Consider the following 27,954-nt stretch of genomic DNA (forward strand, 5'->3'; position numbering starts at 1 on the left):
CTAAAGCGATGTTATGTTGAAAGCACTAAGAAATGCTGCCATACCTGGAGTAATTTCAAAGAGATGTTTTCCTGGTTCATCGGGATTAGGTGGCAGCTCATTCACCTGATTGCCTTGCAGTAGTATCAAACCCTGTAAGGAACACAAACATTGGTGAAAAGGGAAAAGACACCAAAAGAGTAAAGAAAAGATGATAGACACAGCAAATTTAAGCCCTGCTCATCCACTGAGCCCAACTTTTTTCCACAGTTATGAGCAAGAAAAAATTAAGTTGGTCATGCACTTGCTTCACTTGTCCTTTCACTCACAACAATAAGTATGCCGAGATGATTATTCTTGGTTTCCATAACTAATTATCCCTTGCAAAAATTTCATCTCACATTACATCTACTCTTTCTTCACCCTTTAATTTCAGGTTGCAGCATGAAACTTCAGTCACCAACAAGATGGCTGAGGTTGTATTTCTGTATCTTTATTTCTGCAACTGAATAAAATGAACCCTTTTCCAGAGATCCTCAATACAGAGAAGTTCCCAGGGAGATACTGGAGGATAGCAGTTAATTCAGGTTTGTAAAGCAGCAGACTACCTTTTATCTCAGAAGACTATAGTTTCCCTAAAAGGAGAACTGAGCCCCTTTACTTCCCAAATTCAAATGCTGCCAATATTCAGCTTCGTTTCCACTTTGAGCCCAAGCACAGTTAACACAAGGTATTCCAGTTTGGGAATCCTGCATAGATAGTGACATAGTATCTTCAAAGTGAACAAAGTCCTCTTCATCTATGTAGAAGCTGAAAAGGAGATCACAGGAAGCTCTTGTCCAGAAACATGAGTGGAACAAGCATTTAATCTTTGACATTTTAAAGGGTTTCCAGCTAACATTCTTCGGCATATTACACACAGTAAGTCAGACAAAAGGCAGTAAAAACTGGAACTCTCAATAGTTAAGCCATGAATGAGGTAATCAGCAGTTCCTACTCCTGCACTGAACTGACCTGGAATAGAAACTGGGTCCAAAGCATCTTTTTTTCACTGAACAGAAAATGAAGAAAGTTGTTTCAGTAATTTTCTTTTTCCACACATCTCTCTAGTAAACATGCATAATTACATTCTCACCAACCAATTGGGCAACAACCAAATCCTAGACACATTGGACCACTGCAATATTGGTAATCGAAACAAATCCATATATAACTGAGTTATACAATTGGTGTCTCATGAGACAAACAATCCAGAATTTTAACTAGTAAAAGACAACTTATCATAGGACCTTTGCAATCTTCTCCATAAAATAAACCATTGCAACTATTATGGTATAACTTCTATGACTTTGCCCCTTGGAAACATATTTTCCTCAAGATGCTTTGTTCAGAAAACTACTATAATTGCCCAAGGAGCCAGCTTGTATTAAATGTAAAGGAATTAAGTTTTACTCTTTTCTTTGAACATAGAACATTCAAAAACTACTACAAATAAAGTACAACAGTAATGCTTGAGATGGAATGCTTCAGCTAGGAAATAAGCTCCAAGTCATGTACATTTACAAGTTGGCATTCCAGTTCTGACATGTTGAATACAATATTTCAGACAATTCCCACTTTTAGGAATATATGGAACATGCCTAGGGAAATGGTAGTACAAGCAGAAGGAAAATTTAAAAATCTTAGTTGCACAATTGAAACTACAGAGTATTGCAGAATAGCCTAAGACAAGAATGCTGAGAAAACACAAGAAAGAATCCTTGGGGGGGTGTGTGTGTGGGAAATCACAAAACTAGCTGGAAAAAAAAAAAAGGAAACAAGGAAACAAAAACCCCACCAAATTCCAAGTAATTTTGTTGATTTAAGTTAAACTTCATTTTTATGCATTCTCAGTTGTAAGTTTACACTTTCAGGTCACTATTTTATTAATAGAAGCTGAAAATATGGCAATAAAAACTAATATGGTGTCAGTTGATCCCAGCTGATCAGACTTTCAGAGCTTCAGTTATCATTTGAAAGCTGGTAATATTTTTCTGTCATAAGATGTAATTCTCTTAAATGTTAACAGCTGCTTTCTTTGGAGGAAAAATTTACATTTTGTAGAAAGCAAATCTCTTAAAGACCAAGTAACTCAACTCTATCTCTTATTTTAAGGTACAGACCTCTCTTAAGAAGCCCTCTGAGCAAAACTAACCCATCTCAAAATGGGTGCCTACAATGTCTCAAAAAAACAAAAGCTGGGCCTTCTTTATCCAATAGTATAAAGCAAGCATAAATTTCCATTTGAAACGGTTACCTAAACCTCACATTTCTAATCAAGCAGACCTCAGGACTTTGAATTGAACTCTGTGTTACTTCCAAAAAAGGCACACTTTTGTGGAGGGTTCTTTCCCTCAGCCTAAATTAGCAACCACGAGAACATGTATTTCTGGGGCACACATAATTTAGGCAAAACCCAACGATATACTTGCTAGCTTTTTGCTGATTTATACTATAGAAGGGTGAAGATGCATACCAGTGTATAGAGGAGGAGAGTGTATTTACAGTGAAGAGCAGGAGCAGTTCATAGAAGAGTGCTGTCAAACTAAAGAGTTTCAGAAAACCCATTTTCCTGCAGGAAACTAAAGTCAGTGATGAAGTCAAACGGTTAAACCAAATTCTCTCACTGTAATGCTTTCTGAAGGTTGTACTTTGCTTAAGTCAGTCACCATTCTCCTGCAACAAAACTAAGCAAATGGACTTGCACCATGCTTGATGCACCATATGGTGCAATGTCACCTGTGCCCCCTCTTCAGTGAGACACACCTTTGACACATGAGGGTGATGTTTACTTTAGAAGAGATTTCAGAGGCATAAATTGCATGAAAAAACACCCTAAACCAAAGCATTTCCCAATCAAAATACACTTTTTTTTTGATCCTTTTCAGAAGATATTTGAATTCATATATTCTCTAAAAAGTTTTCATTAAAGTGATTTGTCTCTTACTCTCATTTTAATCACCTTTGATTAAATTTGTATTGTACATCAGCGAAGCTACTTTGTCCTTACCAGTATGCACCTCATTCAGTTGTGCAATGAAGTTGCAGCAAACTGAGCTGGCAGCATAACAATCAGAAAAAAAAACCTAGAAGAATTGCTGGATGCTCACTTCACCTATGAAAAACAAGAAAAGCCTGCAAAATAGGCCCATGTCTGGAAAGTATTCTTAGGTCACATGTGTTTATATAGCAAAGATTTTCAGAGCAGCTTGTTGCACATTTCCCTCTGCACACCAGCAAACTGTGCTGATTTTTTCTCTCTGTACCCAGTCTTTTCAGGGGGCAAAAATCTTGTCCAGAAGGTAACAGAGTGCCTAGCTCACAGCTGTCCAATCTGTCAGGCAAGCTATGGGGAACTCCAAACAAACAGAGATGAAAAGGTAGAAAAAAGTAATTTATCTTAACAGGGAGGGTGTATCAGTTCTGACAGTTGCTGTCACTGGTAGAAAGACATGACTAAATTCAAACAGATTCATGTGTCCTTGTCCAGCAGCCACTCAGACTGCATTAGCAATCTTGTTGGGAAGTAAATTAATGATGGATTAAATCAGTTTAAATTCCCCAAAGTCTAACTTGATATATGCCAAAGCATGCCCCAGAAATAAACATCAGTTCATGACCAAGTTATTCCTCCCTCCCTCAGGCTTTGGGAGCCTGAGATGGTTGAACAGCTCAAGGGGCAGGCAATAGGTTGCAGACCTTCCACTAAGCTGGAGGCTCAAAACCCATTTCTGATGACAGTACCACCTTATATTCTTTGGGGGCCTTGGTGCTTTGAGGGAGAATCTTAAAGAGGACAAGTGTTCATATATTAATGGTATTACTGTAGTTTTCCCTGACAATATCAACTGAGAAATCCTGTCTGTACCAGGCTCTTTAGAGCCAGGATTTGGTAAAGAAAGTCTGTGACACAGGAAACATGACTGAAAAGCTTCATTTACTTGACTGAGTCCCTCAACAAATACAGTTGATGTCATAACACTGATCATCCTAATTCTCATACCTTTACCTTTTAAAACAGCACTTCACTCACTGTTACAAATCCTTAAAAGACTGTAGAGAGGAAATAGTGGGACTCAAATCTGCCCTCAGGTATGGGTTTTTAAATCCCAGGCCTGAACTCAATACAGGAATATCTTTATTTTAACTAAACACAGAACAGAATTTCTGCAACAGCTTTATACCAGTGAATAATCTCCAACCCTGAATTCTAAGGATCATTTAAGTCCAAGATAACCCACGACCAGACTTAGCCATAGTCTCGGTAAAAGAGATGGAAGCCAGATTTCCTCAGACTTAAAGCAGGCTGAAGGACAGATCCAACATTTCAAGTGATAAGTCAACTGTTGCTTCAGATCCTTTTATCTCAGACTAGGAAGTGTGACAAGGGAAGCTTTCCTAGGTGTTTGTGAAGAATGTTCCCAGATACAGTCAGGCACAAACTTTTAAAAGACCTCTCCTACCTCTCTTGTTCATCACCTGGACACTCAGTAACGGTTGTGTCAATAACAGACAAAGAAGGATGACTTATTGGTTCACGCTGCCAGCGGACATTGCTGCATTAACATTACCAGAACTAGGTTTTCTTTGGGGAAAACATTTTGCTAATAACAGCCCTTAAAAACTTCTAGAGTCAGTACTGGGAAACAAACTGAAGACTTTCAAAGCTTAATGCATGCTCAAAACCTCTAAATCAAGGCTATAAGATGTTTATGTATTTTTTCAGTCAAGTTGTACCTACAAACCATACTGGACCTGAGGCTTACAGGAGCACCTACAGGTTTGAATAACAGCAACAGTCCAGCCTGCTGATGGAATAAACGGACCAATGAAATCTTGTTATTTCAAATATTTTCCAGGTGTTGGATGTCTGTTTCTGCAAGAGGAAAAAATAAAAACAAAGCCCAAATTTTCTTCATTAGCAGATAATAATCTCCACAATGAGTTGAATGATGATGAAATTCCAGCCTGTTTCAAATGAGCTTTGCTCCTTCACCTTGCAAAGTACACGCTAGGTTAGAATGAAAAAACAGATGGCTACCAAGTGGATTTTACTGACAAGAAATGCTCAGAAAACTTGTGGATAGTCTGGGAGGACAGAGATGTGCAAGCTCATGCAGAACCCTTGGAGAAAAAGAAATGTAAAGCTGTCCTGCTATTACTATGTATATCTAACAGCTACTTAACTCCCATTACCATTCTCAATGTGTATTCTTCCAGGTATTCAGTATAATGAATAAAAATATTCACCAACTTTGTGCTTTATGACCCCCAACTTCATATTACAGATGTATCTGCCCTGCCACTCTCATTCCATCTGTTGTGAGTCCCATTACAAAGTGTTATGTGGAGAACACGTCGTTGCCATCTCCACTCACTGACTAGAACACAATCAACCCTAGTAGGCTTTCTAGGTAGTGCTGCAGAACAGTGTCAAGGCTCAGTTCCTGTCCCCTACTTAGTGTAAAGGTAAGATTGTGGAAGGACACAGTGTAGGAGGGCACTTAGTAAAGTCCATACTGAGAGGTTTATCTAGAGTGGTTGAGAGTTTTAAAATTATGGTAAAATAAGTCAACAAAACAGGATGAACTTTCAGCACCCTTCCCTGCCAATCCTATTGCCCTACAATTTGACTTTGAGGTTCACTGAAATTCAAAGACATGCTGAAGGCATTTCAAAGATAACAGGAAAACACTGTAAAGGCAACATGACAAAAATGCAGATGCATCTCAAATTATTCCAAATGCAACAAAAGAGTATAATATACAACATTATCTTTAGAGTCCAGTGGCCAGAACACATTCTAGAAAACTCTGTTGTTTTCCAGAGGGCAAAATTCAATCCCACTGCAGATGCACTAAAGCCTTTTATCATGCCAAGTCGATACTGAAAGAAAGGTTAATGAATTAGTTGCACAGTGGCTTCTGTTCCCCTGGAAACAGAATGGGAGGAGTGCATGCTGTCTCCTATCCTGGGAATAGAAACGAACCCAAAGCTACTTTAAAAACTGACCAATATATTGACAGTCAGTAGGAGCATCAAAAGCTCTTTGCAGGTCAGTCCTCCCTTCCCCCTTTCCTCATGGGGGCAACATGAGAAAACACTCAAGAAAAGCAATGGTTGCAAGTCCACCCTCTAAACACTGGACTCTAAATGGGCTGTGCAACTGCAACCAAGTCATAAGGCACACAAATGCAAAACCTTCAACAGTACTTGATCCATTAAGACCACAGAGTAATTCCTCTTCACTCCAGAAAGCCTGTGTGATTCTCCTGCCATTAGATTACAGCTCCATCTTTTTAGCATTATTATCAAGGGAATCTGCAATTTCCTCTCAAAATCTCACTTTTGTAAAAATAGGCAACTCAACATCCATAAACAAAAAGATGTTATTTCATGTCTCTCTTTTGAAACATTATGTCATAAATCCCCCTAGACTTTATCAGCTAAACAATAAGAATACAACTTTCTTCCAAAGTATGTACAAATAATCAACTAGGCAGAAGATCAATGAGAATTTGGGTGCAGCTACTGATTTAGTTTTTGCACACAAGTTTGCAGACTACACTTAAAGACTTAAATTAAGCATGAGTACCTTTCAGGCCGAAAGAAATTAGGGATTAATACCAGCTGATGAAAATATATCCATGGCCTGTAACGAAGATCTCCCAGGGTCTCAATTGACTTCCTAAGCTTTGTAGGCATCGCTGTGCCATTGCCCTTTCATTCCAGAAAATTCCAAGCAATAGCTATCAACAAGTTCCAAAAATACATGTCACCTCTGGGATGCATATAGTCCTAGCTGAAGTCAGATGCAAATCCTAGTTTGCAATTCCTAAAAAAAATAGTCAGGACACAGTCCTTTATGATCCTATACAAAATAATATTCTGTGATTCTGTGAAAACTGCTTCCCATAGTGATAAATGTATGGCAACCCTGTGCCCCAAAAGGACCAGGGTTAAAGAAATCCTTTCCAACATGACTACTGAGGCAGTTTCTTCCTCATCTTCACTAACACAGTTCAGAAGTGCCCAGCTCTCCATATCCATTGCATATGAATATAAGATGCTTGGCTTAAAAGCACAATATCCAGTTGTTGCTTGCAGTATCCTGAGTAACCGGGTTACATCATCAAGTCCAGGTCTCTGTAGCCTTTACACAGCAGGCAATCCATAATGATGGACCAAATCCTTGATTAGGAGAGTGCAAGATATAAGATGCAGCCAACATCCTCATTCATCTACCGTACTTATGTCTGGCCCACAGGGGAATATTCATTTCCATTCTCACTCTACAATGAAATTTATGTGACAGTCAAGCACACAGCTGCATCAAGCAGTTCAATAATCATCTATAATGAGCGTGTGGATGGTGATGATATTACACAGGCTGACTGCCACTCTGTAATGCCTGTACTGACTCATCAGGAGGCAGAAGTACAGGGACATTGTCTGGCTTATTCAATTACGTTCCCTCTGTTCAATGACTCTGGCTAAAGGCCTGACAGTCAAAACAATAACTACATGAATTATGATACAAAATCTACTACAGCAACTAGGGAAGACCTTAGCTCAAAAGACACAAGAGTATTTTACAGGCATTTGAAGAAGATGAATAAGTAATTCTTTATCTCCTCTATAAGCTTTATCCCATAGCACCACACCCTCTCCTGCCCCCACAACACTAAAACATATTATATTCTCAAGCCCTGCATGGCAGCGTGTAACAAAACCCACACACTCTACACACACAAACCAGCCCTACACAGCTGGTTCACCTCTCAGTGAACAACGGATTAGTTGGGAGATAATGAGTCCCAGCTGACTAAGCAAGGTTAATCACTCCTGCCTCAGTAATCTGGAACTCCATAGCTCTTCCTGTCAAACTCCAGTCTCACAGATGACCATACTAAGATTTGGAGGTCAGCATGCCCTAGTGGGTAAGTAAACACCTTCCAACGTTTTCCAAAGCTCTACGACTTGCTTGATAGAAGTCTCCTTACCACGGCTCTTGCCTTTGAACCTTTTCAAGTGTGTATGGTTTTGCAAGGATAAAAAGCAACTGAAATGAGCTGTCAATCAAAGCAGTAACTCTGACCTACACAGAAGTCACAACCAATAAGTCATACCTGAGGTTTAGTTTCCTCTTCATCCTTATAATAGAAGAGCTGATCCCCACGCAGCACAAACCACCGCTGCTGCCAGTTCTTCATAATGCTCCTTTGTTTCTTTAGCCAGCCACACTTCAGCACACGTTCTTGAGGGTTTGGAGAAGAAGGTCTGGAGGGAGGCCCAATCTGTTCACCCATCACCAAACTCCTTGACCGGGCTGAAAAGGCAATTACAGAGTACATGAAACAAAGAAATAAGGATAAGAACACTCAGAGAGGCTAAATAACTGTTCTACACTTTCTTCTCAGACATGGACAGAGCATTACATGTATGCTCCCTCTGAGCAGGTACTTGTTTTTCAGGGTGTACATTCAAGTTCACGACAGTCAAACAAAAGACAAACCATCTTTTTGGTACTGCTCAGTTCAGCAACCTTCTAAAGTGACACAGTAACTCCACTAAGGCTCCACTGCTCATACTACCTTTCTTTGTGGCAAATCATTATTGACTTCCAGCTCTATAATAATGATATTGCTCTCTCCTCAAGGCGTATTTACCCAATGAGGGTGTGCAAAAAGTGTGGTGTGGAGGGACAGAAGAGTTAAAAAAAGAAGAGAGTATAAGAAAATACTCTTACTCCACACACTACCCCTGTGGGATGATTAGCCAGTGAACCCAGCTGCCATAAGAAAAATGATTAAAAACTGAGAAAGATTCAAAAAGAGAACTGTCAATCAAAGTGACAAAGACAAAAGACATATAGATAGCATAGCTATCCAGAATGATTAAAGTCATCTCACTCTTCAGGGCTTTCTGACATCAAAGCAGAAAAACAAAATTAAAACAAAAGATGAAATAAAGGAAAAAAAATTCAACATGTAAATCTGACCTAAAGTTTCAGAAATTGAAAAGAAATATATCACCCTTTCTTTTCTCTTTCCACATGCCTACAGTAAGAGTACTAAAGTTTTGGGCATTTAGAACTAGTCTGGAGTAGCAGATAATTATATACTGCAGGCAGCAAGCCAGTTCTCTAGAATGGATAGGTTAGGTGACCTTATAGGTCTTTTCACCTCTACTTCCTTTGGATTTATGGAGTACCTTATAATTATAGTTATTTGATATTTCATGCCATTTTCTTTCATTAGTGCTAACATGATCCTGCTCTTTCCTATTTTCTACATTCAGTTAATTTAAAGCACAATTTATAATTGCCCACTTGAAACAAGGTATTAGTTTAGAAGCCAGTACTAGTAAATCTACATCACTGATGTCTGACATTAACACTATAAAAAACAAAATCAAAACAAAACTAGGCAGCTAAAAACCAGTCAAGCTTCTAATTCACATATCCCTGATATGCTACAGCTGATCCAGATTGTCACAACAAAGGGCAACCCCCTGCCTATCAGAGCACTGTCTAGCTTTGCCTCTTTTGGGTTCAGACAAGTACAACGTGGCCTTGGTGTTGCCTCTCAATTCTGTTGTCTGCTCCCGGTGCCTTATCACACAGTGATGAAACTGAAAAGATATGCTAAAGAAAGAAAAATAATTTGGATGTTGTGGTGTTTGGGAAATAAAAAACAATAAGAAAAAAAATATTTAAAATAATCACAATTGCCACATCCTTTCTCTTCCATCAAACAAACTGTAAAATAAAGAGTCAGATAACAGGGTCAGGTCTGATCTTTGGAGAGCCTCCTCAGTGTAATCCAGTGAGGGGAAATTCCATTAGTGTCTGTGATAAAATCTACTTTGACCTTCCTCGTGACCTGGCAGTCAGGCCATCATGTTTTGCTTTATAAAGAAATATAAACCAGCACGTCTACACACTAAACACTTCTGTCAGCAGAGGGCAGACCTGAGCAGTACCACATCCTCCCATTATAAAAAATGACACTATCTCCACTTGCAGTTTCATGTACTTTCTCCTTTCACTCTGGCTTAAGGGATCCACTCACCTCTCCTGTTACCATCCCGTAGGCACTCAGTCTGACCCCTGACAATTTTCCAGTTTTATAGGCAGAAGATGACATCACTCTGTTAGTCTTAAATTTCAGACTCAGTGAAAGCCCTGTCTGATAGGCGAATGGAATTTTTTTTCCACTCCTCTAAACTGCTAAGGTAAATACTGGTACTCTCAACAGAACTGTTGAGTTGTGAGTAACTGTTTTGTATTGTTCCTCAGTCAAGAGAAATCAGCTTTCAACTTATAACTATCCCATTATAAGAAATCAAGTTTTTATTTTATTATTAGCTTCACCTAAAAATGTAATTTAAAAGTTGAAATATTCTAAGAAGTGCTGCTGCAGCTCTAGAGCTTTTTTGGAATTATACTTCCCTTATTTTTGGCTAAAATACCTGGCTGTATTTAACCTGAGCTTATACACAGCATTAGTCCTACATTAGCAAAGTGTACCAGCAACCCCTGGATACTCTTAAGTAACCCAGCAGTTCTCAATTCTAGTTATTTTTACATAGCCAAAAGAATTGGAAAAAAAAATCGTAATATAGAAGTCACTTAAGATCAGGCTTTGATGTATCCAGGCTTATTCTCTAAGCTTGCACACTGTAGTCTGAGCTCTCACAGACAGGCATTATCACTCCAGTGAATATAGCAACAACCACTTTCCACCACGCAGCCAAGATCGTCAGGGTTTGGTACCAGCCCTGCTGGCAGCACAGCACCTCTCACAGATACAGAGGCACCAAAAAAGCCCATCCCCTTCCCCACATCCCCATCACCACCAGGACCTGGAGGACCCCATTTTATACACACACAATAAGAAAGCTGCCTGGTCATGTTTGAGTCTCTATTGCAGAGGCCTGCAAAAATTTAGTTGAGAACTTCTCTGCCTCATCCCAGACCACATTTTACAACTATGACCAAACTGTAATCTGGTTTAGACTGTCCAGATTCTGTTCCACATTCATGTTACAACCTATGTTATTAGAAGAGCAAATATCCAAAAAATTTGCTTTTACCAACAGCACTATAATGTTTCTTAAGCAACATCTTGGCTACTAACCAAACCAGTTAGTCTAATAATACCTAAATCCATACGTCAATAAGCTTCTAAGTCATCTCCACACTGAAGTACCTTAGCACTCTCCAGCCTAAGCATGAAAGTCCTATCACTTTCCAGTTTTCCTCACTTGCATATGGTTACATACACCCTTTTTGCTACTTTACCCATCTACCTAAAAAGAAATCAGTTTTATTTACCTGAAAAACTACCATTTATATTGACAGACTTGACAAAACACATCAAACATCTTGCTTTGAAATAACTGTAAGTATGTTACTTTGGACTTCCACATACCCTTAAGTGCTATTTGTACAGTTCAACTAGTAACTATTTATTTTAGTCAAGAGTTAAAGCTTTCTTGATCATTCATGGGAGAATGTGTTGTGGTTTGTTTGGTGTTTTTTTTTATTTATTTATTTTATGCAGCACCATGTCTCAGTCAATTGCTATGGTTGTTAATTCTTCATGCTGTCTTAGCTTTCCATTTCCTTAGTTTCCAGTTGTGACTGTAATAGTTAATTTCATTAGGGAGATACTTAGCAACTTCATCTGCAAGTCAACAACATGGATCAGATAGAAATTTTTAGAAAGAGGAATTATTTATGGCTATTAACAGCATTGATGCTTATACTGCATGCTTCACAGAGTACAATAATTGCATAGAGGTCAGAAGAAAACTTACATGGATGAGCACAGCTTTCCTCTAAAGCAGCAGGTATCTCATACTACTGGGATCAAAATATCTGCTTTGATAGTCTGATGCAGTACATCAAGCCCCTGATTCTTAATGGCAGAAATATATACTTTATACTCATCTATTGAACAGAATTATGGAATCAGCAGAACATAAGGAGGAAAACAAATCAATAAATCAGACTCACAACAACTCAGCAAATACCTTACATGCCCTAGAGTTCTGATCCAGTAATGCCTTTTCAATAACACCACACAGTTTGGTTTTGCTCTTCACACTGTCATTAGTTGATTATGATTTAGTCACACACATAAGTTGTAAAAAGAAATCAGTGTAGGAAGGATTTTAATTCTCCTTGGAAAAAGATTTAGGATTTATTTTGATAGCGTGGCCGTACTGAAATGCCAACCATATACCCCACTCCATACCCACTCAAAGCTGGGAAACCAGGGAATTGCAACACAGCAGAGTAACAACGAACAAGGCAGACCCATATTCTTGCTGCCCCACAGATGGCACTTACGAGTCAAGCCCTTTTGAAATGGTGAGTCGTAAAAGGCAAGAATCAGAATTACAGACCTTGAAAATACTCCCCTGACTGGAAGTGACACTGGCACATGAAATTTCTCGTATCCAGATGAATATGGGAAAAAGAATACGAGCAAAGGCAGTGAAGAGATGCTTCAACACTCAGTATGCAAATAGCTGGGGCTACACTAAATAAACTCCCTCCAAAACCCCACAACTGGTTGTCGTGGCTTTAACAATAAATTCAAAGATTATCCCAAGGAGTGAATGGGTCAAATTGGATGGAGCCACACTGCTAATCCTTACAGAGGCAGCAATCCCTATCCCCATCCCAACTCAGCCCCATCTGAAGCTAAACTTTATTCTCTTCCTTTCCCTATTATCAGGGTACCTGCCTCCAAGCTGTATACACATTTCTGTTCTATCATCACATCTATTTTCTACCCTGAACATGCACACATCAGAGACATCATCTTCCCTTTCCATTCCCCCTTTTCCAGTTCAGTCCTGCCTGGCAACATTATACAACCTATTCTGCTCTCCTTCTCCCACTCCCAGCTCTGAACACCACTAGAGATTTGAGCACTGAGTAAGTACCTACTTAAAACAGATGTGGAAATCAATCAACTCAACGCAATTCAATATCAATTAAAGTTGTAATCTTTTGAAATTTCATAGGCAGTTAGCTAAAAATCAATATAGTCATTATAATTGATTTTGGCCAACAACTGTCCTGCAGTAAAGGCACTTTGCTCTAGTGTGTCTTCAGTCTAACAACACAGTGACATACTACTATTTGTAATATAGTCTTTGTTTGAAGTATTAGCCACAAAGGGAAGTGGTTTCACATACTATAAAAAATATTCTCAGTCATTTTATTTAATTCAAACTTGGCATCATAAACGGATTCACTGGAAACACAAGTAATATGCTTTAGAAAGAGAAACTGAATTTCCTATCACCGAATTGTAGGAAATAAAATATTTGGTTTAGATTTTTGGTGTCCATCACACAACTGTATTTGTGTTTGAATTTGATAGCTGAGATACCAGAATCAGTAAGCATAAATGAAACTAAGACACTTCCTCAGCACCATCTGAGAATTAAGCATCTTGAAACACAATAAGTAAAGACATTAAAGACAGAATGTTTGAAGCAGTTGGCAACAAGATGTGTTTAGGCAACTAGAAGGATATCGGTTATAAGGAACCAGCAAGGGCTTTTTGTTCCCTCAAGGTAAACAGAGCATCGATCTGTACAGAAACAAAAGTGTGCTACACAGCCAAGCACCTGCGCGCATTTTGTCATCTGGAGGACAATTAGCACATTCAGAAACACTACCAAAGAGCAGGTTGTGCTCCATCACTTCTATTCAATAAAGCTGCACCCATCTACTCAGAACATTTTATAGAGCAAGGTGATGCACTGTGTTCTACTTCCTTCCCTTAATTTGTTTGTCTTTCAACCAAAATAAAAATACAAAGAAAAAATAAATAGATCTGGAAACCCATAATTTTTTCCAAAAGCAAACATTCATAAATTACACTAGAAGCAGTGCAGTTCTGTAATCTTACTGCCCAACCAAAGGAAAATCAGGGAGACAATTAGCTTTACATATATTAGCATGTAATACTGTAATGCTAGTAACCTTGTGTTTTCTGCAATGGTTGGAAAAAAAGACTGAAAACACAAAAAAAAAAAAAAAAAGACTGAAAGTCTAAAGGAAGGATCTGTTTGTACAGCTTTTTATTTGATATTAAGTGCCTGCAAGAACAACTGCATTCACAAAGATCAATTCATAAACCTAAAATCCAACATAAACTAGTGCAACTCACTATACTATAGTATGATTTTACTCTCAGATTAGGGATAACTGCTGTTAGAAACTGGTTATACATAACATCTAAAACACCTTCCAGCCCTTCACTGAAAGGCACAAACTTTTGTTACAGATTATCTACCTATAGGTAAGCACATTCTGTTTAAAAACAAAAATCAAAAACAAGCACACCCCCCCCCAACAAACAGACACTCTTTTGAGCAGAAAGATACCCAAGAGAGGGATGAAGGAAGATCTGAACAGCAAAGATATAACCAAAAAGCGTGTTTTAGCTACAGCCAAAGAATCTGAGCCAGCCTGAAGGACTCTGACAAGAAATAAACTATATACTGTAGTAGATGATACATGCCCAAAAAGGAGCCCAAATTTTTTATGAAGCAGCACCCTGTTTCCAGAACACAATTTCATCCCCTCTCAGAACTTCTAAGTCCAAAAGCTGAAGGTTCTGCTTTCCAGATTTTATAAAGGTTGTTCTCTCATTTCTCTTTTGCACTGCCAGATCAGTCAGTGTTTTTTTTCATCAGCAAACTGCAGGTGCACCAAGGAGTTCTGAAGAATAACACCAGACTGCATATATTCTTTATATCAGCATGTTTTAAGGGTAAATGTGCTAACAGTACTTGGTAGCAAAGGAGGCAAGATTTCCTGCCAGCTAGAAGGTTAGCACACCCAAATAACACTGTTAAAATACACATACTGTATCTGGTACTAAAAGCTGTGTAGCCCTACCATGCCATAAGCTGAGGCACAGCAAGACACATTTAAAAGTTGCCTTTACCCTTTCTAGAGTCAAGGAACTGGCTCAGGTCTTTGCATTAGTCTTCAACAATCTCACAATCTCACAGCACTCCCTTTGTAGAAGACAAAAAATCTATTCCTCTGTTCCACCTACAGTTCAGTGTTTATGGAACAGTCAGAAACAAAAGGCAAAGACACTCTATTTTGAAAGAAGTTGCTTCCTGACTGGCATGAAGAAATTAATCTTGGAATTCTTTGGGTTGTTCAACAGCCATGACTTTTCACTAGCTTACAAATGGCACTGTCAGCTCTGTAAAAGGCACGTTCTAAATAAGAAAAATAATTTTATACTCCAGTGGCCTGTGTGATGTGACCGTAAAAGCCAATTTAATGATCAGAGTTACTTGCAAAAGCATGCAGGTAGCACACCTAAACAAAGCAGCAGGGGGAAGACAAGAATGAACTTTTTTGAGCGGCACAAAGGTTCAAGGCTTCTGTGAAATATGCTAACTGATGATCTGGTAATGTTTTGTCTTTATTGCATCAGAGAACACACCTACAGTAGCATGAACTGATACACATTAATGCACGGCCCTTCCACAAGTCAAGGAAAACTCAAATCTATTTGATAATCAATGCAACCCCCAACACACAATGAAAAAACCAAAAAAATATCCATATAGTCAGAGTGATAATTTAGTCCCTTACTCCTTAAGAACAATTTAAATTCATCTTCAAACTATTGTTACAAATTGATGGCATCTTGGACTTCAGGAACAGCTAAGGATTTCAGCAATCCATTGCTGCCATCATATAAGTAAAGGGGCATTGATCTGCTGGTTGACATTGCACTCCATCTCTGGAGACCTTTGACCTATTGTACAAAGAAGTCCCAAACTTAATTTGCTATCACTAGCAGCAAGAAGGCCAGCAGGTCTCAACTCCACAGAATAGTAAAGAGTTTAACCTTGTATTTTCAAAAAAAATTTGAATTACCGCCCCAGATTGTGAGAATACGTGGGGGTTTTCACACCAGTCAACAAAAACTTCTGCAGATAACCCACCACCAGCTGTTCCCAAAAGTGCTCTGCAAATACACAAAGCCATGCCAGTCTTCCCAAACCACTGGAATTAGATCATGGATAAGCACCAAGATGGAAGGGTGATGATTTGATTCTTTCTTCTACTGACCTACTGATTAACTGATCCAGTGAAGTGACTCTATTCCAAGAAAACACAGTGAATTGAGGGGAATAATTGAGAACTATCAGCATTCAGATGAGGTAGCCTACATCTCCTCTGCAGAACTAGGAAATTTGGCTAGGTCTGTATTATAAAGTAGTACAGCACACTGGATGTGGGGTAGAACAAGTAGGGAGGAACAGCTGATACTGCAGACATTGGAGGATATTTTATGCAAAAATAACCCATGACTGGAGATGAACTCAGCTGGTTAGAGCACAGCGCTAACAACAGCTAACATTGAGGGTTCAATCCCTGTATGGGCCACTCACTTAAGAACTAGACTCACTGATCCTTGTGGGTCCCTTCCAAATCAGAATATTCTGTGATTATGAGACTATGCTAAAACACCAACCAAAGCATAAAGTGTAGGAGAGGTCAGGAGATCTGCTGCAGAGGCATTGATCCAAACCAAAAGCCTCCTCTGAGCCTCCTCTTCTCCAGGTTAAACAATCCCAGCTCCCTCAGCCACTCCTCACAGGGACTTGTGCTCCAGACCCTTCACCAGCCTTGCTGCACCTTCTTTGGTGCTCCAGCACCTCAACATTCTTCCTAAACTGAGGGGCCCAGAACTGGACATAGTACTCAAGATGCAAATTCTTCACTGAGGAGTTCAAGTCCATTACCATCTCTACTTTTACTGCTCTCAGTGTATCTGAAGCAGCAGCATGGCTGCATCTGTACAGTGTGAATACAAATGCATACAGAACAGCTAAGAGAAACTATTGCAAACACATCTGTGATAGGACAAGGAATAAAGACATCATTCATTTAGCACCCAAAGTACCAGCTCTTTATTTCTCAGTATAGGATATTACACTGTGTGGTGCAACTCTTATGCCTGCCTTTCAGTATTTCACTACAGCAAAAAAACCAAACTCATTCAACAGCATGAGTCAGCTTCTCCATAACAGTGTACAAAATGCATTAGAACACAACCATTTATCATGCTCCCATCTTTTTCTTCTTAAACATCTTTCTTCCTCTCCCTCCTAGCAATAGGAGGATGCTGCAGATCATATTTTAAGCATTCTATTTAGCATAGCTTTCTTGAAGTCCATGAATACAAACACAGAAGACAAGGAACAACTTAATACTCTGTAATCTTGAGGCAAAGTTAGAGACAAGTTCCATGACTTGAACACTAGTCACTAAAGTAATACTCACATGCTTCAGTTATTTCTTATATACTGAAAGGGACATACAAAAGCTAGAGGACCACTCACATTACAGATTTATGATAATCTACACCAGTAGACAGCAGATTCAGGCCTACTACTTTTTTATCCTTTTTTGTAGGGCTGGAGGCATAGTTAAGCATATTCTCACTTATTCTTCTTGCTGATCGCGAGTAGACTCTGTAACCAGTGTAACCAAATTCAACACCACGTCCTTTGCTATTGGAAAACCAGAGTTACAGACCATATTGACAGGCCACCCAAGTACAGAAACTGCTCCCTGCAAAAGACAATATTTTACGGTCCCTTTATGTGCACCATCCTCTGAGTGCTTTCAACAGGATCCACTGTAGACCATTCAGAGGAATGACCAGCATTTAGGTCACAGCTATTTGGTGTGTCACTCTAAAGAACATGCACTTGTCACACGCTATGGCCTACAGAACTGTCTAGCAATCCTAAATACCAGCTCTCCACTCCAGCTGAACCCTGGCAGAATCTCTTGAAAGCTGTAAATCTTCTTCATCTGGTTGGTTAGAACTACCTTCCTGACAGGCATTGCTGAAGGCATCTCTGTTGCTGGCAAAGCTCTTGTAGTTTCATGGACATCCACACTGAACTACAGTTCACTGCCCCTAGAAGAGGGAAGTTTTATTCCTTTCTTTCTACATCCACTCTGTTCTTCCCTTCTACTGAAACACCCAGCCTTACATTCCTACACTATATTGACAAGGTGAGACCTTTCTATAAGAAAAGTTAACTTTCTATCATTCCAGTAAATATCTAAGATTTTTTCTTCCTGCTATTTTAATGAGTCAAATCAGGTCACATGAATGAATACTTTGTATTCCTTTTGCAATCAGCAACAGCCCCTTGAAATCCTCCCTATGGATATGGCTATTAATTTTTAATAACCTTTTCAGCCATAGTGGTTTAAGGAGCAAACAAAATATGCTGACCACGATAACATTCAGATTGGAGATGGGACTGTAACCTGAGCTTGTTCAACATCAAATACTGTGGAGTTCTGATCAAGACCACAGCTCTACAGCACTACAGGAGCAGCACAAACATAGGTTCACTGCAGTGGTAACAACTAGTCAGAGGCACCCCAGTCACCCACTTTTTAATAAATACTAATGTCTGTGCCATGTCAAGCACATGGTTCATGTTATTCAGACATGCAGTGCTTGCTGGCATCACTGATACCTAACACTGATGTTATGAGCACCTTTGTCCCCCATGCTCCATGGGATATTACTTAACAAAATTATTCTGGACTGAAAAAATAATATAGAGTACAGAAAATATTCTGAAGGCCTTTAGCCAGGAATGGGCAATAAGACGAAGTGATACAATGACCCAGCCACTTTGAGCAATAAGCTTCCCTAAATTCAGCTATAATGTGGTATTCCTCTTCTTTCCCTCATCCAAAGATCAGGGAGGTATTCATTCCTACCCTAGTTTTCAGGACACAGCATTGAACCAACAGTGTGCCTGTTTCAACATTGTTGTATCTGTTTTCAATCTGCAACCAAATTCTGTTTCCTTCTCTGTACAATAGTTGCCACACTGTAGGGGTTGATTTGGGGGAAAAAAGGCAGAAGAAAATCAGGAATCCTCACTCTTACACTAATTCATACTCTGAATCTAAGTACTCAGATTATTTACCCATATGTATTTTTGACAAGATGTCACTGGTTAATAGGTCTGCAAAGGAATAAGTATTAACCCTATGCCTACAGCTCATCCAAAGAGATAGTAATCAGCCCAATTCTTTCTCCTACAACAGAATTAGTTCTCACCTTAGAAACAATATATACATCTTCCTTGTCATTTATTCCCAAACCACAGGGTTTGGTTTTTTTGGTAACTTCAAAACCAGTTCACAAGACAACAATCTTACCTGAAGCATAACAATTGTTAACACCTGCACTTAAGGGGAAGCATATTACAAGAAACATTTTTCAACCATAGCAAAAACCTAGTATCTCCTCTCTTTAGCTCTTCATAAAGAACAATTTACTGCTTTTGGGCACAAGGGATGCGCAAGAAAAACTCTGTGGAAGGAACACACGTTTAGAAAGACTGTCAACAGCAGCTTCCCTCCCCCATGTTAAATACCTTCAGCATGTGCAGGCCTGGGCAGAGTCTAGGCATGGATCCTTTCCTCTTCCAGAGGAGCAAACAGCTCACACTACAGCCTCATCAAGGAGTTTCCCCTTCCCACCACAGTGTGCCCTTATCGTTATGTCAAACTATTCCTCCTCATACTGAGGGGAGCTGGAGAAAAAAAAATTAAGCTGTTTATGCTGCTGTGCTTGCCTATCAAATACCATGAACGTAAAGGGAAAGATGGCAAGGAGAAGTTGTCATTCTGGTAGCAATCCTGCAATGAAGAGTAATACATTTATACAGGTACTAAAAGTAGCAGGTGACTGTCCTCTCAGGAGAGAGATACTGGCATGTGTAGTGCTTCCACTAGGCTATTCACAATCCTGCCAGTTTTACCCTCTACTCACTCAGTGGTATTCTACAAGTAATTAGAGAGCCTATGGCTTTTTAATTTTTTAATATTTAATTCCCTCCCCACAAGTGCTCCCCTCCCACAGTCCAGCTATCCTTAGAGCTGAATTACTGCTCTTTCTCATGGCCTTTTCCCCTCCCCAGGAGGTAAGGCCATGGCTCATTATTTCAAATTCAGATTGCCTGTGCTTAATAAGCTGGTGCCTGCCTGTAAACTTTTCAGGGCTTTTTCTATGGAGAGTGATTGCCTGCCTGAGCCTTCAGGCAAGTTCAGAAAGCTGCTATTGCCAAGAGTCGTACTTACTTTGTACACACCATGAATCCAGTTTGAGAGAGGTATCTCTACAGCGATGGGAAGATTACACCTTTGAACAAATCATATCTTTCTTCATAGGACACACCAAAAATAAGAGTGAGAATCTGAACCCGTCTGTGGAGGAATCCCCCAAACATCACTTTCTTGACTCCTTCAATATCAAGACAAAGAAATTACTCCACAGAGCTCATAATGCAGCTCAATGCCATGCACCCCTGCACCAAAGCAGCAGTGCTAAGAGCCTGGCCTGGTACCAAGGAACAGAAATAACTCCCTGCTTCATTCACCTCCCTAGGGCAGCACATGGTGAGAAGAAACACCCAGACCCTCCTTTTTTACTTGCCCCCTACACTTTACCTTTAGTCTGGTCCTACTTCTTCACACTGCCTCCAGGGCAGTTAATTCACCAGTACACCAGCTCCAGACTCAATGCTTCTCTCCACAGCCCTTGCACTGTTGTCTCAGGATTTTAAACTCAGCTCAGCAGCTTCATCTCAAGTTACTCGAAAGCAAAAAGATAAAACTCAGACTCACACTGCCCCAGGGGTACTGCCACCTCCTTCTCCCAAGTGTCTCAAGAGACTCCTTCCTCCACCAGATCACAAACTGAGACATAAACCAAACCATATTTATGAGCACACCATCCTAGCCTTTCACCCACATACCTTTCCAGAGAAGAGCTCCCAAATTGCCCCTCCTGCCTTAAAGAATCATCCATTTAAGGGGTAGTGAACCTCCCCCTCACAGGTGCTCCTCCTTAATGGTGGCTCTGCCATGCCAGCTGCAGCGAGTTACACTGATTGCTCCCCGCCCTGGAGCCTGGTGTGCTCCCAGCAATGTTGGTGGGCTCTCAGGGCTGAAGGAAGTGTTTGGAAGAGTCCACAGCTTTAGGGCTGTTTACTTTGGTTCCAGGAGTAAGAAACTGGGTGTTATTATTTGCCTGGTAAGCTGGAGATGCCAAGGTGCTAGCCTCCCACGTTCTCTGGGATAGCTGTGTGCATCATCAGCTCCTCAAACCAGAGGTGAAGTGTGGGGCTGTGGAGGCTCTGGTGGTCCTCTGCACAGAGCTAAGAGGTTGCATGTGCAAAGCTGTGATTTGGTGAGGGGGACTAGACACATGAAAGAGTTGCCCTTTTCTACCTTTCATTCACCAGTGGAAGGAGGGCACTTCCACTCAGTGTGATTTGGAAGGGATTACAGCCTGAGGAGCTTTCTGCACTGTACAATCCCTGAGGTCCAGGGCTTGCTCCAGCAGCATGGTGTCCTCTGCAGGAGTCAAGGGGGAAGGTGCCACCAGTTTCCCCATAATACCAGGAGAATACAGAAACAAAACAGCAAACTCCTGTTGGGCACTGGGCAGCAGGATTGCCTCCTCTCTGTGGAGGACTTGGAGAGGAGCCAGAAGCTTCAGGGCTGATGCCTTGGTAAGCAGAGAAGACTGAGTGCACTTAGGACTGTTCAGCTAACTCTGGGTCTCTGTATAAAGCATTTATTTCACTGTTCCTAATTTCTTCCTCTGCCATGTCCTTTTTAACAAACAGAGTTGCACACTATTTCTTTTACTCTCTCGTTGAAATCACCTTTAGCCACTGTTTTTTGTTTCTTTGCTGAGCCTCATCTCACCTGTGCATGTTGTTCTGATCTACCTGGGTCTGCTACTGTGGTTGTGGGGTTTCTTACATGAGGCCCAACTCCTGGAACCTGATGTGCATTGAAGATGGAGAATTATTAACTAGCCAGGCCAAATATAAATTTGAACAAGCAGAACCTTCTAATAGAGTGAGAGGTCACCTTCACTGGTCTAAAAATGCCTAATTCACATTCCCTTAGATGTCATTCATCATCATTTTCAAAGCTTATTCCTGAGCCTGGAAAACTCAGGAGAAATGAGAACTCCCAAAAGCCATGACTGGTTGATAGCCTTCTGCTGTGATTGAGGCTGTCTTGAAGAAATGATTAATAATGTCATTTTCTTTATACAAAAAATCTCTAGAGGGACAAACCAATGTTTCTGGTATAGAAAAAAAATGTTCCTTGAGGCATCCCCCACAATTTCATACAGGTATGTTCATCCTATTATGCTAACACCCTCCCATTTACTCAAGAAATAAAGCTGAAGGTTGCATTTATATGTCTAGGCAGTTCTTAACTGGTGAGTTTTTATGGAGTCGGATGTGTTGTGAGAACAAAACATGGCCAGTGAAAAGCTGTTTAATAAGATGGAAGGATAACATAGTATTTTTTCACATACACTATGCTTTGGGAAACAAGTTTCAAGCCCTGGTTCTGCCTTGGTCTTCTTATATGCCCTAGGGTTTTGCCCTAATCCACAGAAAATAAATGGTAGCCGTGAAATGCAACACACGCAAAGGTAAAACTACCTTGAATTGTTGAGCTCTGAGATATTATGGTAGTAAATTTTTGGCCACCTAAGTAATGGATTAACATAAAATTATCAGTTCTGAATACAAATATCTTGTGACTGACAACTTGAAAGATATCTAAATTAGGAGTGGATCTGTTCATTAATGGCAGGGAAGCAATGTCCACACGTGCATTACAGGAGACTCTGTTTTGGACTAGTTCTATTCTGATCCTCTGGACTGGAATATCCACTAGTTGCTGGAGAGCATTAGGTGCACTCCTGAAATTATCTTGCCACCTAGTTTAATCCAAAAGGAATACTACTTTTGTTTATTCTGAGACTGCTTCATGACACAATCAAAGTGCAGTAAGTGAGTAGATTTGTTTCAAAAGGTCACTTCTAACCCTAAAATGGTCATGTAGATTACGAAGTGTACTACTGTAATTCACATGACTGTCACTTGGATTTGTATTAAATAATATGCTTTCAGTCTGCAGAATTAAGGAAGTCTGGATTTTCACTGATTACTGTTTATAGTCTACTACCACACTGTGCTGGTTTTGGCTGGGAGAGAGTTAACTTTCTTCACAGTGACTACATGGCTGCATTTTGGATTTGTTCTGAACACAGAGTTTTCCAGCTTTTACTATTCCAGTTCTCTGATTCTGCTGGCGGGGGAGTGAGCGAGGGGCACTTGGTTGCTTGCTGGGGTTAAACCACAACACACACAAACCCCAGTTCTTCTCCATGGTCCTTCCCCTTGCATAATTCTGTCTCTTCATCCTCAAATACCCAGTTCTTTCCACATCCCCAACAACCCAGTACACTCCTACATCCCTTAGCTGTTTGTCTGGCTTGAATATACATGAGCTCCTACAGGACAACCAATATGTGTCTTTAGGATGGTCAGTTGGGCATTATCTTTCAGAACGTAAATTCCTGTAGAGTACTAAGTGACAGTTTTCCCTACGTGTACATGTGGCTATATTTCCTCTATCCTGCCACCAATTTTATTTGAATGTATAGGAGCCAAATCTTATTTTGAGACTCCTTTACTTCTTTTAAATAAGATTCAGTTTAGCCAAGCAACATAAAAATTCTTAGGACAGAGATTGATAGAGAAATCATGCAATCATGTTCCCTTCTGCCATAAGAAAGCAGGCTAAATATAGGGTATTCATGCTCCTGTAATCAGAGACACAGAACTTTCATTAAAAATACAATTACACCATTGCAAAGGCATTGAATATTAAACCCTAGCTGTGCTCACTGCAAGCACATGAAGCTTACATTGTAAATGTGCACACTCCCAGAGGGCTATACCAGTACTTTACCCCCTGAAGCTCCTCCTGGCAGCATTACATACACCATCCTTAGAAACATATTAAGTACACTAAAGCCCACTTTTCATTAAAACTGTATTATGAGAAGTTTCAGAGAAGGGAAAAAAAGAGAGAGAAATAACTCTGTTCTATTACAGGCATGTGAAGAGTACCAGTTCATTTGCAGGAGGATAACTAGCCAAAATGTCTCCTATCACTTTTTCCAGGCTCTAAGTTTTAATTAAAACAGGCAAACAAAAGTTTCATTGTTATGACTGTGAAGAAAATTTTCAGCATACTGTAACATATGTATGAGCATGCCACAAACAGAAGCAATATAGGTCACTGGTATCTAGTAATACGATGTCCCAGTAAGGAGAGAGGGTTTATCCTTAGTACCTCTACAGCTGAGACAGACTATTGTAAAGCAGAGTTGCTTTCTATAGAGGGCAATTCCATCACATCACTCATTAAAATGCATAAGCAAATGCATAAGCTTCTACTCAGTCCAGCTTCCATTTCTTAGCACATTTAAATACAACTTGAAAGGTATAACCTGTTTGAGACTTCTCAAAGCAAGGGAAAAATTTTTTGTTTCATTTTTTTAATCTCTTAAAAACAATAAAAAAAATGCATTCCTTGAGACTGAAGGATGTAGTCTGAAAACTGCTTTCCCTCCTCTCCATACTGAAAGTTCTCTTGCTTCCACTCTGCAAGGCAGTATTTCTATGCCCAATCACCTAGTAAGAATGTGAAAATAGATGTTTTCCATTTCAGTCACTTATTTCAGGCTCCTGTACTCCTCCATTTGCTGTACATAAACCACTAGATGAAAATATAATGCAAAATCCATTCGGGCCTAGACAGGATGAATGATTTTCCAGAGGCTAATTTATACACATTAAGATTTTCAGTCTGTGAGATTTTACACCTTCCTTATGAAGGTGTAAAAGGTCTTATGAAAACACAGCGTACCTCTATACACCTGAGTTACAGACGTGAGGTTGCTGATGGAACAGCAAGGACTGTGTTATACTTGACATTTACTTCTAGTAATGCAAATTATCTTTGTTCTCTACCATACCTTTCACAGATATTAAGAACTACACACTGGATATCAAGCTCAAGTCCAGACTCAGCATTTTCAAAAGGCTGAATGTCTTTAAACCCAGGAGCTTTCTTAAGGACAATCCACAAGTCAAACAGAAATGACAGCGTCAGATGTCAAAATTGAAGGTTTAAAGGTACATTTGTAGCAGAGAACTGGAAATATAAGAGAAGTCAATGAAGCATTCCTATTTGCACAAATGCAGGGAGCCTGAAGCAGTTATCTAGCCACACACAGAGGGGTTTGAACCCCAAGAACTCTACAAATATATCCCTGGGTTCATCTTAACTGCTACTTCCTGTCACACTCAAGTAAAACCACAGGCTTGTACCCAGAGTATCCTTTCTTTTCCCTTCTCTTCATTCTGTCTGCTCAGAGAAGTCACAGTGCCTCCCTTAAACAACTAAGTCTTCAATGGCACAGCTAACAGTCACTACTCTGAGAAGTCAGCCAAGCTCATGCAGCAGCTTGAACCAGATCTCCTGCCCTCACTGTACACAGCACATTCTTGCAGCCTTCTGAACCTTCATTAGCAATCCCAACTGAGAACCACGGAGCATGAATTACCATTTCATGTTCACCTTAGTCTTGCATGGTGTGACTCTTACCTTCAAGAAGCATTCAGCATCTTCAGCACCACCTGATTACAATTCCTGTGAACAAGGGCTATAGAAGAACCTTGCAGGGTTAAGTCCTACTTGGTAACCTTTGCAATAAGTTATCAGTGCTTTGCCAACAGCATTGCAAAAGTAGCTTCAAAAGTTTCAAAATCCATTATGTCAGCTCTTTTCATGAGTTCTAAATTCATTCAGAAATAGACCTACCACTGCGCAGTTAATGAACCCAACAGAACAAATTGGAGTTGGATCAGGGGTTGGACTTGATGATCTTGGAGGTCTTTTCCAACCCAATCTATTCTATGATTCTATGAAACCCAGAGAGAATGACATATACCCCTATAAACTGAGTCACAAAGTTACACTACAGTTTGTCCCCCAAGCATCCGTAGCCCATAGGGATCTAGAATCCCATAACTAGATTTCAGTATTTGTTAATGCTCAACTTAGTCTCTTCCAGATGATTTGAAGAGAGTGGAAGAATGGCAAGCATGCTGTTCTGAAAGCCTGTGTTCCTTTTTCTAACACAGAATTCCTGTACCACTCTACTAGCAACATCTAGCTTGTCTCATCAGAGCTGTAACAGCCAACAGGAATGCTGGATAACACATACATTAAAAGGAGATTAGACACCCCATAGAAGTGGGATGGCAAAGAGTCAGCATCTACAAAAGACTTGCTGAACTTCTACAAAATGGTGTAACTAAGAAATAAGTACTTATGACTTTACTGAGAGTGTGGTAGTACATATCTGATTCTAATACCTGCAGGTGGCAGGACGCTTCTTCCTTCCGAGATGCTAACAGCTATTTAATGGGCTGTTGGTATTTTAAGGACTGCTCATTGTGTAATACTGCTTTCCTATGTTTGAAGCCAAGTGACATTTGGATGAAAGTACCTGTCTCAGAATCACAGTAGCTAGAAGTAGTGACACTTCTCCTATTTTATAATGGTGGCATGGCTGAAGAATACCCTAATCTTTGCATACTCTTCTGACTGTGTTTGCTTTAGCTCCTAAATGACATTAATCTAATTTACTTCCAATGGGCAGGAAAATGTATCCCTCTGAGACTCTCATTAGTTTGTGAGTGGCGGCAGTGATCAACAAACGCCATGTCAAACGAGCAACTGGTGAAGATCACACAATACATCCCCTGCCAGAGCATCTCTTCCAGGTGACCTGACTTAGAGACAATGGCTGTGCGCAGCCCCAGCTAATTGCTTTACAAACACTGCACACAACACTCAGAGGTCTGCTCAAAGCAGCTATTGCAAACCCAGGGCATGTTTTCCTTCCTTCCTTCCTTTTGTCTTGCCCATAGCTCACACAGAACGAGTATCTCCACCTCCTGCTTCCAGCCCTGGAATGGTAACGTGCTACTCCATGATAACTGCTTCTCCAAGATGCTGCAGGTAAACTTGTCATAACTGTCTCCAACTGTTATAATGAATTCAGCGTTAGAAACACAGCATTAGTAACCAGCACAGGGCGGGAGGGGAAGGAAGGCTTCGTCAAATCCCAGGACAGAGTACAATTTTTTTAATTGTCCCTGCTGCTCAGCCCTGAAATTGCAGGCGACACTGGTGAACATAGGCACAGGGTCTCCTCCTGCGCTTCATTCTCCCCGAATATTCGTTCCCGTTGCACTCCCCAGGGCTGACTTCGGCCAGCGGGGTATCAGCCTTGGTCTGCCGGGGCAGCCGCTGCAGCCCAGGTGGGGGGCACTCCGCGGGCAGCGCTAGGGGCTCTCCGCCACTGCCGGAGGCGCAGGGATAGACACACTCACCTCTCCTGGCCTGCCTGATCTTGGGGCTCAGCATGCTCCCGGCTGGGCGCTGCTCGCAGCATCAGCACCCGGCCCCGGCCGCCGCCCCGCACATCGCCGCCACCGCCGCTCAGATGCCGCTTCTCGCCGCTCCCAGCTCTGGCTCGGGGAAGACTCTTCACGTGGGGCTGAATAAACCCTAATGCATTATTTATCCGGCCTCCAATTAATTCCCATCCAAACTAGGCATTAAGCGTGTCGGTAATTATTGGCGATAGATCACCAGAGCGCAGACACGAGGGCTGGACCTGGCTCCTGCCGCTAATTGGCCACGCGGCCAATGATCAATGTGCCGCTTGCAGGGAGCGGCGCGGATCCCCCGCTCCGCATCTTCCTCCGGTAGCGCTCAACAGATGCTTTGACTCGACAAGGATCAGACCAGGAGCTGAACCTGACTCATCGTGATTTCTTCTGCGTTATAAGAAATACCAAGTGCGCTGCTCCTAAGGGCAGAGGCGTGCTGGGCCGCCTGCTGCGCACTGCATCCCTCACGGC

General features: G+C 40.6%; 1 pseudogene; it reads right to left on the reverse strand.

The window, feature by feature from the left end:
• Window positions 1-27,954, reverse strand: LOC114055872 (annotated as a pseudogene).

The sequence above is a fragment of the Empidonax traillii genome, unplaced genomic scaffold, assembly GCF_003031625.1.
Source record: "Empidonax traillii isolate 1590-97213 ecotype Southwest subspecies unplaced genomic scaffold, ASM303162v1 scaffold70:size1330859, whole genome shotgun sequence".
NCBI lineage: Eukaryota > Metazoa > Chordata > Aves > Passeriformes > Tyrannidae > Empidonax > Empidonax traillii.